Source organism: Perna viridis, chromosome 3 (assembly GCF_037379345.1).
Source record: "Perna viridis isolate PV_CMFRI_1.1 ecotype Kerala chromosome 3, ASM3737934v1, whole genome shotgun sequence".
Lineage (NCBI taxonomy): Eukaryota > Metazoa > Mollusca > Bivalvia > Mytilida > Mytilidae > Perna > Perna viridis.
Window position 1 is genome coordinate 46627552 of NC_142447.1, and position 14496 is coordinate 46642047.

At 31.7% G+C, this 14496-nt stretch overlaps 1 protein-coding gene across 3 annotated transcripts in view; it reads left to right on the top strand.

The window, feature by feature from the left end:
• Positions 1–14496, top strand: part of LOC148622514 (zwei Ig domain protein zig-8-like) — a 63838-nt gene that overhangs the window by 10909 nt on the left and 38433 nt on the right. The window contains exon 1 of one of the 3 annotated variants that reach the window (XM_088572541.1): positions 9623–9817. The exons of 1 other annotated variant lie outside the window; for it this stretch is intronic. The gene's annotated coding sequence lies outside the window, so the exon portion shown is untranslated. One more of the 3 variants, XM_088572543.1, reaches the window with a different exon arrangement.

Sequence of the window (14496 nt, forward strand, 5' to 3'; positions counted from 1 at the left end):
TGAATTTTTAATGGTATTTATGTGTGTGCCAATCAGATTTAAGGTTTCTAGATCATGTTTGAAATTAATTCCACAGTTCAAGGTAAACGGTCAAGGTCAAATGTTTAGGTGAGACCTTGAAAAACATGTTTCTAAGTATCTCTACATCAAAGTAAGATTTCTTTCATGTACGAAACTCGAGGTAGATTCCTTTTCCACAACATAGTAAAAATATGAAATAATGACCTGTAAATCACTTGCATACAAGTCAAATGTACTGCTGAAGATATTCCTTTTACTGCTTCTCAAAAGACAAATCCCTTGCACTTCCTCCATTGTGTAAATATTTATAAAATTGACAAGTTTTGAAGCATTGTAGTCCATTGTTCTGCTTCCTTGTATGCATCTTTCAAAACAAGAGCTTTTTTTGGCAATCGATTAGAAAGGTAATTCCATTGAAGTGATGAATTTGAACTGTTCTTACATGTCACCCTCTTTTGAACAAATGGCTTCACAAACTACAGCCATTCATAGCAAGGATTCTGTTATACATCTTTTCTGAGTTCTTTTGGATGAGTCTCAACGAGAATTAGATTTTTCATTTCATTTACTGTGGCTACAACAGATGATAAAACTCTGATACAACTGATTCTTGACTTCTAATAAAAGTATCTGTCTCCGTATTTGCTGTTGAGTAGACTTTACTAAAATGGCTATGTATATCCTTTAAAAATGAAAGGTTGATTATTATCTCTGCACAGGTCATCAAAACTAAAAGAGATGTTTCCATTTAAGTTTCAAATATTTTTTAGAACTATTTTACGATATTTCAGTGTAAGTTGTGTTTACATTGTACAATGTATTTGTGAGGAAGAGAAGCGGATAATGTGCCTATGCTATTCTCTGATTATTATTTAATTTGATCTTTATGCATAATTTAAATAATTGTATAACATGCAGGTCACAGATAATTAATCTTGCTTCAGTATGTGTCCTTCGTGCTTATTGAAAAGTTAAGCTACATTATATTCAGCTGCAAACATTGGGTGGGTAGGGTTTTTCGAAACACATATCTTTTTTTTTTATTTTGACATAAACAAACAATATACAACAAGGTATATAAGAATGAAGAATCTTCCAATTGTAGTGACTCAGGGTCAAATATTGGAGGTGGGGTGTCAGATTCAAAAGAAAAATGTAAAAGGGAAGTATAGGCTACCATTTGCTCATTCTGCCAAATAACATATAATATTAATCTATTAGAAATTTTATAGCCGAAGGTACGGTACATTGTTTAAGCTGTATTAAAGGAAAACAATAATTGTATCGTGAAACATTAGGTAGCATACAATGGCATGGCCACATCGGTACTTTATCAGACGCTCGGACAAAAATCAGTATTACTTTATTAAGATTTTGATTTTTACATGGATAAGGTACACCTATGTACACCTATGCATGTACTCTACGTGTGTATTGTGACCAAGTATTGGGGGTGTCATTGCAGATTAAATGTGTTAAGGATTTTTAGACCTAAAAAGCCTACCCTGTAGCATATGGCCATTCGGTCTTATTACGCACAAATAAAATCGTACACTCAATGTTTAATAATAATAAGAGATATAATTAAGGTAGTGGATCCCTGTCCCCAAGTTCTGTATTCACTATACCTCACATTTCACTAACATTAAACAGCCCATGTAACCCTGTATATTGTGGTCTAATTTGAAATACAATTGGTGTTTGTAATTATCAAATATAATATGTTCGTAGTAGACATGTATCATATATGTATACCAATACACATATTTGCTCACAAAATTAAAACTACAGCTCATTATTGTCTTTTCTAAAGTAACACATGAGAGACAAGATTGATGAAGGTCGTCTGACAACATTGTTGTTGATATGTTGTTATGGGAAGTGGTGAAAAGGGAGATAACTCCTATGCAATGTGGGTGGTTACAGGAAAGACTTTTATGCTCTTTTTAAGAAAAGTACTGAATACCCATCTGATGTTTTTTTCTTAAATGAAAGGAATTGATGTATAGTTTTATAATATCTTCTCTTCATGAAATCAGTTTTGGTGCATTTTGTGTAATATAATTGTAAAAAACACCAAGAATGGCTCAAAAGTTGACTTAGTTGACCCCAGTTTTAGACAAACAAAATATGAATGTTTGGTAAGAATATTAGTTGAAAATGTTATTTAGGGTCACTTTTGTGAAATGAGTACAGATTGAACGTTAAGTCATTTTCTTATAAATTAATCATATTTTATTACCCAATAGCTCTAAAAAGGCAGCCAAATGAATTCCCAAAAATGAAACAATGTTTTCATAGCAACCAGAACACTTACATTAGATTACTTCATAATTTTAAAGTTCATATGAAATATGTGGCATGTTCACAAAATATCGTCATAATCTGTAACTATGTATGTCCGACTAAGTTTGATCCTTAAAGAGAATCAGTGTTATGATTTAACTCGTGCGAAGAATAAATTCCGCCCACTCGTTAAATCTAGGCGTTCTTCGGCACTCGTGATCATATTTCGGTTATTCATGATAAGCAATTGATTATCTTATTAATTGTATTGATTTCCTTAATTATTCGTTTCTATTTTCAACACATATTTCTATTTGTGAAACTGCGGATTGATATTCGTGTCGTGACGTTTTCGCGGCAGAAAGCCTGAGAGTGAAATTACAAAGTTCATTTAACAGTATGAAAAATCGATTTTTTTTTATTATGGGAACATTCGGTAAATCACTGCTTTCTATATGATAACTACGGAGAATGGTTGCAAATAACAAAGAAAAGCTGAAATTTTTAATTGATCCCTGTAGAACTTGAACCCCAAAATGACTTGACAAAAAAAGTAAGCCGCATACTTGTCCTATAGTTAGAGATTTATAATATAGAAATAGTCATGACACAACTATACGACAACCGAAATGACATCACATTCCATTTTGTGAAATGTCCTTTAATCCCTTCAACACCTGCGTATGGAGTTTTCATATCACAACTCATACGTTTTGTCAGAGTTTGTCGTTACTACGAGGACTTTTTGTACTATTCAGGTCTTCAAACTATAAAGCCTCTAGAACAAGGTCATGTTGCTATAACATCATCATGAAGTTTTACATGCAGATAGTTATGGTGTATTCATCTGAACTATGAGACCAGACCATGTCATAGTTTTTCTTATCACTTTCGTCTACCTGAACGTGATAATTTATGGGCAACTTTGCGGGTGTTTCTAAAAACAAAAACAGACAGCACTTATCCTACCGATGCGCCTGGTCAATGCTCCCAGTTTTCGGTGAAGTCCGAGTTGCTAATTTGCTTTTCCTTCCTTGTACATGTTATTTTGATTATTTCGTATTATACGTTATGTGTGTCTGTTATCCCTGTCGAATCGTTATCTTTTGATCATATTCTTTTTATATCTGCCTGAATCCTGGTTCCCTTGATAAACCTTTTTGTATACAGCTTATTTTCAATTCACTTGACAAAAAAAATAAAAACTTTAAAAACATTTTGAAACTATTGATATACACACTTATACTGATACACAATGGAAAATGCATGTCTGAGTTTCTAAAACCATTCAATCACATATCTAACTAATGTTATAGTACTCGGTATCAGTTTGATATCGCTCTCACTCACAGCTGTTACATTGACAAACATAGTCTGTCTCAAATCAGTAATTACAAATAGATTGTTTTACTATTTTCAACCCCTTAGAGGAAAATGTGTTTAACACCAGGATTCATTCTATCATGTCGGTATTGACATTTAGAAAATGAGGATAATAGAATTAGGTCACCTGACTTGGATTTTTACTAAATATATTTATACTTAAGTTTGAGTGCTTTTCCTTCATACTTCCAAGTTTTTTTTAATTGTTATTGAAACAATTATAACATGCTGAAATTGCAAAACAAATCCTGTATATCTTTGCGGAAAAATAAATTATATTATAATACAAATTTTTGTTTGATAATTCAACATTCAAATATTCATGCATTCACGCACAAAACCAACGTATAAAATAACTTATAAAATAAATAATTTACATGCTGTTCAAAAAGAATTAATGATGGTGTCAAAGCTTAATTAAATATCTTTAATTTAGATCTTTATGTTTTAAACATTTCTTTCTGCCTTTTTTTTGTTGTGCTATATACTGCACTTCTAATTATCTCTTAATAGTTCTGTTTACTATAAAGCAACAAAAGTTGACAAATTATTAATGTAGTTCATATGAACTTCAACAAAGAAGATTAATTAATTCGTAAATCACAAGGGAAAAAAACTGTGAATTGATCAAGAATATTTAACTTCAAAATAAATTTTCTCTTTCAATTATAGTCTTGACTGATAAAAAGTACACATTCATTTACACTTTGTGAAACGACTTGGTGTAAATGATACTGTTAACACCAGCACTCATAAGGCTTATCCTATATTAACTTGCAACATGCAGATAGTAAATCAAGCAAATGATGTAATTGTCCAGGCATATAAGATGGTTAAGAAAAAAACACTTGCATCAAAGAAATTCATATATTTAACGTGATGTCTTTCAAGATTTAGCTCCTCATCTTCAAAAATGATTTCCGGATTATTCTTAACATTTCTAATAATTAATATTTTATTGAAAATTTCCGTCTGATTTATGACTACGAGTTCTATGATTTTGTTATTACCCTAATTCATAAAAAAAGAAGTTGAAGCTTACTAAAAGAAATAACAAGTCTTCCCTCAGAAAATTCCTTGATCACTATATTTCCATAATTTGTAACGTGAACTATAATATAAGGAGTAATATTAATTTTAAATTCATTGTATAAACCTTTTAACTATGGTAGCCTTGACTGACAAAACGTACACGTTCTCCTTTTATCATCTGTATGCTACGAGAATTTGATAGAAGAAGGTTACAAGGTTTAGAAATTCCACAAAGGGACTATCTAATTGTTATTGCTTGACGATACAGAACGAGAGCTTACAAAATAAGAATTATAAGTACATGTATTAGACTAATATCTTGTAATTGTGTATCAGTACGTTCTAAACATTTCATAAAAATACAAAAAAGACTCATTTGAGTAAATATTTGTGAAAATCTTGGCCCCCTTGATTATTTTTGAACCTTTTTTTTTGTTAATGCTAACATAGTAGACAAAACACGTGAAATGGAAATAAAAGATCCTTGCAGTCCACAAATTTTCATCACGATGACATTTGTTTCTCATGTTGCTAACTTATAAATTCACACTTTTTGTCAGAGAGCAAATAATAGTTTATTTAACAGTCAGAAATGTTTTGTATTTCTTTATTTTAGGAAGGTTCCAACATAGCAGTAACACATGTATTCAGCGATTTAAATATATTTCCTGAATGCGTCTAAATATGGACATCTGCAATCTTGAATAGATAGCTTTAAATTTCCACGCACGCAGGGATTTGTAAAGAACATTATTGTCATGTTATGTGTTTGAATAACTTGTTCCGATATAGGAATTAGTAGTTTTACACCAAAATAACAACAAAACAAAAACCAAGCGTACAATATAAACATACAACATTGTGGTGACCTGTACAAAAGTTTAATTGTTTGTTGTTTGGCATGTGGAGGATGACTGTCTCATTGGCGATCATACCACATCTCATATTTCTTATATATAAAAGAAACAGAAATAAACACGAATCTTACTAAAACATAGAAGAAATAAGGTTAAACATGTTCTTTTGTTTCTTGAAAGACACCAGCCATAGTGCTGCTTTACATTGAACGACACAGTCCGAAAGTACGAAATGCATCTACGACAGTATCGCAGTATGAATATAATTCAAGCTTAAATTGTTAAGAAAAAGAATGATGTTGCGTAAAAAGGGCAATTATTTTGGATCCAAAACTGTCTTGCAATACTACAATAAAATAAAAGAGACGTTTTTTTTTGTCGCTTGTTTTGTAAGTCATACAAATGAATTCAGTTTGTTGTAGAGCATTGAAGATCAGAAGTATACCAAAACATTTTTATCCATGTAAAAAGGTTCAAAAATCTGTATTATTAATTTCTTTTTAAACGAAAATATTCGATCGGAGAGGGTGGCCATTTACGTGTTAATGTTTCTATATTTTGTATGTATTTAATTTTATGTTTGTGTTGATTTTAATGTGCAAAGAACATGTATATATTGTTTAATGCAGCCACCAATGCCACATGTTACTAAATACATATTTTCAAGCTTTTAAGCATAGTGTTTGAAATTTTAAGTGCTTAACAAAACTTGTTTTCCTAAAATCAAATTTTGACCCTGATTATTTAAAAAAAAATAATAAAGTGCTAAACATATGCTGGAATCAATGTTCATGGTTTTCAGTTAACTGTGTCAAAACTATCTGTGTATTCCTATCAGATAAACCTAGATACATTAATGAACAATTCAAACGTAGACTGTGTTTAATCTAATGATCCACTACAATGATAAAAAATGAATTTTTAAAACATTATAGGAGATCTCTTCCTGGTTCAAAATTCCCAACGGTATAAGAGGTCGTTAAAGAAAAATACGATAAACATTTCGCCATATTAATGGAATATAGCATGATAAATTTACCATGGAGGTTTTTCGTGTAGGGCTAGAAACGCTGTTATTTGAAATTTTTTTTTCTGTATTGTTCCAAACTGACATTATGCTGTGTCAATAAATATTCACTTTTCTTGACATTTTCGGAGGTTTCAGACTTATATTGCTAAGAACTATGAGGATACATTTTTGTTCGCCCGTTCACCGTTTTTTTACATTCTTTGGAGATAAAATAAAGGGAGCCTAAATGTGTCTTAATCAATCAAATGCTCAAAAATTCAATAGTAACCGCTTATTTGAATAATAAGCGCCTCCCTAGGAGTGAATTCATGTTTTAAGATTGTGAATGCTTGCTTTTTTGCTTTGTCAATTATAGACGGTTCATTTGTATGGAACACTTACGAAAAACATATATTGTGCATGAGAATAGAATAACTAGCAGGCAATAATGTAAATAAAGTCTAGGATGCATACTTGTACTTTGACACTGTTACCATGCTATCATGAGGACAGATTGATTCTTTACGTCATAGTTTCAACCGTCAAAATAAAATCTGTATGCCATATGAACCTCGGCACTAAACTTGGTCGATACTCTTAGTGTGTTATATTTAACTTATAATTCACGTAGTTCCCTAACGTTGGGTGTTGACTCTGTCTTCATTTTCGTCGTATTTATAACTTGCAGTGCATTCTTTTGCAGCTGCTTTAATAAATAAAGCCGTGTGATATTGACGAGTTCATCTGTTATGGTGAAATTGTATGTAAGATGTGTGCAAATAAAATATCATGGTGGTCCTATCAGCAATGATATGGCACATGTACAATGTCAAGAATAACCCATAATCAAAATCAATCAAATCTAACTTCTACTGATCTGGAATTCATTGCAAGTCATTCAATTGGTTCAGGGACATTTGGTATGTGTTTAAGTAACTGTCTAAACATCTGCCATAACATATCCATAATGCCAAAAATATCAAAATTCGATTGATATACATGCCATTAGTATGAAAAATTCAAGTCATGGTCGTTATAATCAAGTGCAAAACATGTAATGAAATAATTTAAAAAGTTAATATAAGACCTTAACGTTTACATAGAAGATTTAAAAACGAACGACACGTCGCATAAGAGAGATAATTTGGTTACAATTATTTGTCTTTGGAGTAGCCAAAAATTTTCGGAAAATGTGTATTGACTGCTATTAATAAACTACTTTATGTTTCAAAGGTCGGACATCTTTATCTTTATTTGTACTGCTTTGTGCTGATAGACTGTACACAATATCAAAGTGGTAATCTAATTCAAAGTTATAACTCAAAGTTATACAATTAAACGAAACAGATGGTGAATATGATAACAGAAGAAAACACTAGAAACGACATGGTCTGGTACTTTCCTACTTCAAAACTTCTATGAATTGGAGCAATGGATGATATGCCGATGGATCATGCAAACATAAACATATATATAATATACTATTTTATATTATGAATTATCATATTATGAAATGATATTTTAAAATTTTATTTTATACAAAGAATACACAAAAAGGTTTATTACATAAATGTGTGATAACAATACCAAATGGTAGCAAAAATGCACAAACAAAAAATATTTATTTAAGAGATGTAAACTTTTAAAAGTAAACAAATAAACTCCTTGATGATTTATTGGCTGTTTAATACTGGGTTTACTATCACATTCTTCGAATAAGTTTTATCTGATTTGTCATTTTGACATAAAGTACTTTACCATACAGCTGTTGCCTCAAACAATAGAGCACAAATTATTAAAAATTAATTAGCTGATTAATTTTCAGCCTTGGTTATCACAATGATAACGTTTTAATTTAAAGATACAGAAATAATATGAGGAAAATTTAAACTAAATACCAGTAGTGACCCGATGTTATACCAAAATCAATGGATAAATTAATACAAAAATTAAATGTCAATGCCTTTAAAAATGCACTTTGACAAAATTTTATGCAGCAAGTTTCATTTTTGACATCTTAAATGAGATATCCTGTAAATACCTTAAGTACAAGTAAAAAAAAATAAGTTGAATGCATCTCGTTTTGAGCTTATATTTGAGTAATGTGACAACGTATTCTTGGTACAAATTGAATACTAACCGCAGCACTGAAAACGTTTGACGCTTTTTGGAACAAATGTTTTAAATGTACACTAAATTGAACACAGAAAAAAAATGTTTTAAGATTTTTTAAAATCAAGGATTATCGTCAAATAAACTACAATATAAGGTGGATTAGTAAAAATATTCAACAGAATAATTTGTAATAAAAATCCTCCATATATCTATACATTTGGGGGAATCTATTATATCAATTTGCGCTGTCAAAAAAATTATATCATTTTGCAAAAAGATATCGGAAGTATTCAAAATTATTGTACTATAGCTTGAGATTTATTGTAGGCAACAAGACAACTATGTTAACTCGAACGGTCACGAATATGTTCGTCGGACAATACAAACAAATCGGTTAGCATAGAATTAAAATGGAAAATAACTGTGTTTTCTTTACTTTGAACATCTGTAAAAACTAATTGTGACACATCACTACACAGAGAACTTCGAAAACGACGTAAACCGTTTAATAAAACACGGCTATAGCTATAGTAGTTACCGATAGCAACTGTATATATATGTACAATTGGTAAGATATGTTAATGGTTGGGGACTTGACTATAAATAGGATAATACTACCAAACCTACAAGAATTAGCTTGCTGTTTTCTTGTTAATGAATAGGTGTTTGCCACATTTTAGTCACCAAGTTCATATTTGTACATTAAAATATGAACGTTATCAAGATAGTGTTTAAAAAAATAAACCACAAATACCATTATGATCCAAACTATTACTTCTTGTAAACAAAGTAAATAATGGAGTTTTCAATGAATGAGAAAATCAAATCTATAATTTCTCAAGGACCGATAAGCCATCGGCTAGATTATGGATAAACAGCACATCAATAAGCTATCATGCAGTTTTAAATCAATTATTGGTTAATAAAAATGGGTTGTTTTATAACAGTACGGTAGCGTGTTGAAAGGTTTTGTCTTCATTGCTATCTTCCTACGGCCTTCCGCAAAACGCATTGGGTCGAGACGTTATGCGGAGTTAAATACGTTTTATTGTATCTTAGAATCTATAAACGAGAGAGGATAATACGTGGTTTGTAGAAGGCAGTACAGTCAAAAGTAAGAATGATTTTATTTGAATGTTTACAAATTTGAATTTGGTGTTTATTCTTCAACGAAGAACTGTTGTGCACCTTTTGGATTATTCGGCATTTGTTTTTAATCTATAAGTTCATATAAAGGTAAGTTATCTTTATTTTCCTCACCAACGTAGTAATATAGCTTTTATATCATCTATATTTGCCCCCTCCCAGTTTCTCTGATATTTGAATAATATCCTGAAAAAAATCATGAGGGAATCGCTATGGGAGTCCGTATTAGCAAATAATAAAAATTAATAAGAGGGCTATCAACTTACTCTACATAGACAATACATTCTTACATGTACCTTACATGTACTTTATTTCCCCATATTGTGTTACTTTATAATTTTCACGATAAAATAAATTCATGGTAGCGAAAGGTATGACACGAATTATATGTATTTTCAAATTCTTGCTCTGTTTTTAACATTTTTATATATTGAGCTTTTGCTTGAACTGTTAAATCCTTAATGGGCTGTAAAATTAAGACAAAAATCAATATAAATGAGTTTACTGTATTTACTGAAATTTGATTTGATTTCATTATCTATGAAATACGGTATATGTTAAAGACTCATAAAGTTCCACTATATGACCAAAGGGCGTTTTTCTCCTCATTAAAAATTGTGAAAATACAAATTTTGACTTTTCTTTAAAATGACCCAAAATTCAAGTCTTCACTTTAAGACACGATCAAGACTTCTAAATATGATTTCTAATATTAATTCAACTCATGTTACTCGTGATTATACAAAAACACTCCATTCACCATTTAAAGAATGATCAATGGAACCAATTTCCAGCGGAAATCAAAATAATGCAATCCAGCTAAGAAGAAAAGAAAGGGGATACAGACACACACACACATGAAAAAACATGAAGTAGTCAAAATAACATGTATAAAGAAACAAAATTAAAAAAGCAACTCGGATCCCACTAAAACTGGGAACATGGACCGGTAGGGTAGGCGTTCTCTGCTTTTCTAGAAACATTTGCCGAGTTGTTCTTAAAAGGTCAACTCCGGGGTAGACGAAAGAAAAAAGAAAAACTATGACACGGTGAAAACATTGGTTCTCATGATGCAGATGGATTCACCGTAACGATCCACGAGTTCGTGATGAGACCCATAATACCTCTGTTGCGATGACTTCAATTTTGTAGTGAAATAACCCTGTTTAAGGAGTGTAATTGTGAAAAGTCTACCGCGGTCCAGAAAGTCTGCCTAGTTACGGCGAGCTATGACATAAATCATGAGTTATAACACAATCACACAACAACCTATTGCAAGGCTAATTTTTCCTTACAAGTTCGAATTTATATCACATCATCTATGGTTCTATATCGCAAATATCTAGTTGTTCAAGAAATAGATAAAACGACCAAGTTACAGAGAATATATCAAATCCAGTATATCTACTCAATATCAGCGAATCAATGTTGTGAACGAAGTCAAAAATAATAAGTAAAGAATTAAAAATTTCAGGATTGTTGATATTTTCTCGATCCCTTATGGTTAAAAGTATATTTTGAGTAACTGATTAGTATTTTAGTATTTAAAATGTGTTGAAGTAATCTGAAAAGAAAAGTTCTCTTTACTCAAATATCTTTAGTCGTGGCATAAATCTGTCATTATATTTTACATTTTTGATTGACACCGATACCTTGGAAACAATATAAAACAAAAAAAAACTTTAATAAAATTACATAGCGAACGAACCAAAATGAGATCTATATAAAGGTAGGGTAAATAATAATTTAAAGCAAAACAGTTCAGTTTGATTAAAACGATCATGGTTTGAATAGTCAACGTTCTTTCAAAGTCCTTCAGCTCATTTTAATTGGTTCACAAATCATTTCTAATACTTACTGTATGAAAAGCATAGTTAACAAACTTATAGTTAACACATGTATTAAAATGCCAGTCATGGCCTTAAAATTATGTACAAATTATATGTTTGCAGAGTGATTTTTACATTTTACATTTCATATACTATTACAAATCAAGGATTTAATCTGACACCTGCCGCATGAATTTGCAGAAATGAGTGCATCGCGTAGAAAATATTAGGGACACTACAATTATTTGGCTGCTCTCCGCAAGTTATAGAACTGACGTTTTTAATCTGAAAACTGCGATTAGCTTTTTGGTTAACCAACACTCTAAGAAGAAAATCGGATTCAAAACAACTCAAAAGAGCCTGTATTTTCCTTAAGTAAAATGTCCGTGCAGAAGCGTAACACTATTTACTAGGACTGAACTATTGTTTAACTTGAGGAAAGCATCTTTTTGTTTGTCATCATGAGCTCGTAGATCTTTATGGTGAACCTATCTTCATCAATAGAATCGATTTGTTCACCGTATGATAGTGTTCGTTTAGTCTACCTCTGACGTGAAATTTAATGTGCAACTCTGCATGTGTTCTTGACCGGTGCACCTGGTCCACACTCCCTGTTTTTGAATGTAGTCTAGGTTACTCATTTACTTTTGATTCTATATTCGCTTATCACGGTCATTTCATGTTCCTTGTTATTTGTGTTATATTCTTTGATTTCAGATCGAATATTAGTTCCCTTGATTACTCTTTTCCCATTGTTTTTTTTTTAGTTTAAGTTAAACAGTACATTATACTTAACCTAATAGTGGGCAGTCTTAGTTTATGAAGCGAAAAATAAACTTTTTTAACCAATTGTAAAATACTAAGTAAAAGCTTCCATTTTTTATCATATAACTAAATTAGATAAACTTCTTCTGAAAAGGCAATTCCATAGCAGTTACATTATTTCAGAGCAATGCATTTTCGACAAATTGTTTTTCATATTAAGTACAGTATAAAAATTAAACAGATATATGAAGGTGGATGGCATATACAGGTTTCCAAATTGTAAATTAATTTGGTTGTCTAATTGTTCCTATTGAAATTCCAAAAAGCAAACAACGATCTTATATACCACTTGTTTGATTATTAAATTAATTTAATTTAAATTGTAGTGCTATCTTTGTAAGTATATATGAATTATCTCCCTTTGCAACAGTGTGCTCTTGTGGTTTTTGTTGATGACAAAAATCTTAAAAGAGCCGTAAGATATTATTCTAAAAAGGATTGTATTTAGAATACCAAGTGTAACTGAGAAAACTCATATTCATCAACTATTAATAACAAAAGTTATCCCCCTTACTCATAATGTAATCTAAGTTTAAAATATACATGAAGGAAAATTGCCAAATAAATAAAACCTTTGGTTTCTAGAATGCAATGTTTAAAATGAATACAAAGAACACAATAATAGTGAATCATTTTCATCATATGCTACACAATTCTAAATTTCATATGGAATGGTACTTAATAGAAAGTTGGGTAGTTTTCAAGACAGGTCCGGGTGTCAAAAGAATAGGCCTGCAGCAGCGCTAAGCTTGTCGTAAAAGGCGACTAAATAGTGCTCAGAAACCTAGCCGGGGGCTAGGCGCTCTGCCCACAGAGCAACTGGGATGTGTGCCCCAGGTGGTGGAATGGGGTACCCCTGGCATGTTACATGCTGGGGTTGTCAGGCTATAATACGGAAAACCTGACCGCAAACCATAGTGGTGCACCGTGTTGGGAAAGATGCCACGTTCCTCGCACGTTAAAGAACCCTGCTGTGGTATTCGATAGGAGTAGGAACCTTTGCGCTCCGCCACAGGGGGCTAAATTGCCCGACCTTACCCATCCCCCCTTTTTCTAGTGGCAATCAAAATTTGTCGACCCTGTTGTCCTTGTGACCCATCCTTTTTTTTATCATTTCATGTTCATTGTCTGAATATAGCTGAAATATTGCTGCTCGGACGTTAAACCCCAACAAACAAGTTTTCAAGATGTATGTTATTAATCTTTTCCAACAGATATGAAATGGCCTGGTAGGTTAAAACTCTTAAATACGTCTGAGTAACTGTATTTTTTATGCAATGTATATATATATATATCCTACATAATAACACCTATATGAACTGTCTCGTATTACCATATACCGTGTACCAAGTTAGAGCCCTAGATTAATGACCCGGTCAGCGAAAGCTATATTTTTATATAGCCTAGCTGGCCGAGTGGTCTAGGGGGCTGGACTTTGTGCAGGCGGTGTTGCCATAGATGTCACAGCGGTGCGAGTTCGAGTCCCGCGGAGGGAACGACCAAAAATTTGCATCGCAAATTTGAGTTCTAACATCGTTGGGAATTTTTCAGACCCTCCTATAAGTTTACGTTATCTTCCCTGTATCAGTTTGATGGAGAAGTGTAGCGAATAGAGTCGTCACATTCTGAGACGCTTGTATATATATATCTCCTGATAAACCGATGTATGTACAAAGGTATACAAAAAAACGAATTACATCAAAATATCATTATTTGTACAAGTTGACGAGGAGGGATAAAACATCTTATTCAATATGAATACACAAGTTTAAACAAAATGAAATAATAGGAAGAAAATAATAAAAAAAAGAAAAAAAAACAATTGGTGGAACGTCATCGATGTCAATGGTGCTTCAATATTTGGACTAAGAATCACAAGTCTGTTTTCAAGACAAATTGATATGTGACCTAAGTAACAATCTACTGCATAATCTTTGAGACATGTGTCAGAAAAAAGGAGACTAATAGTTTAATATTAGATAAAATGTGAAAA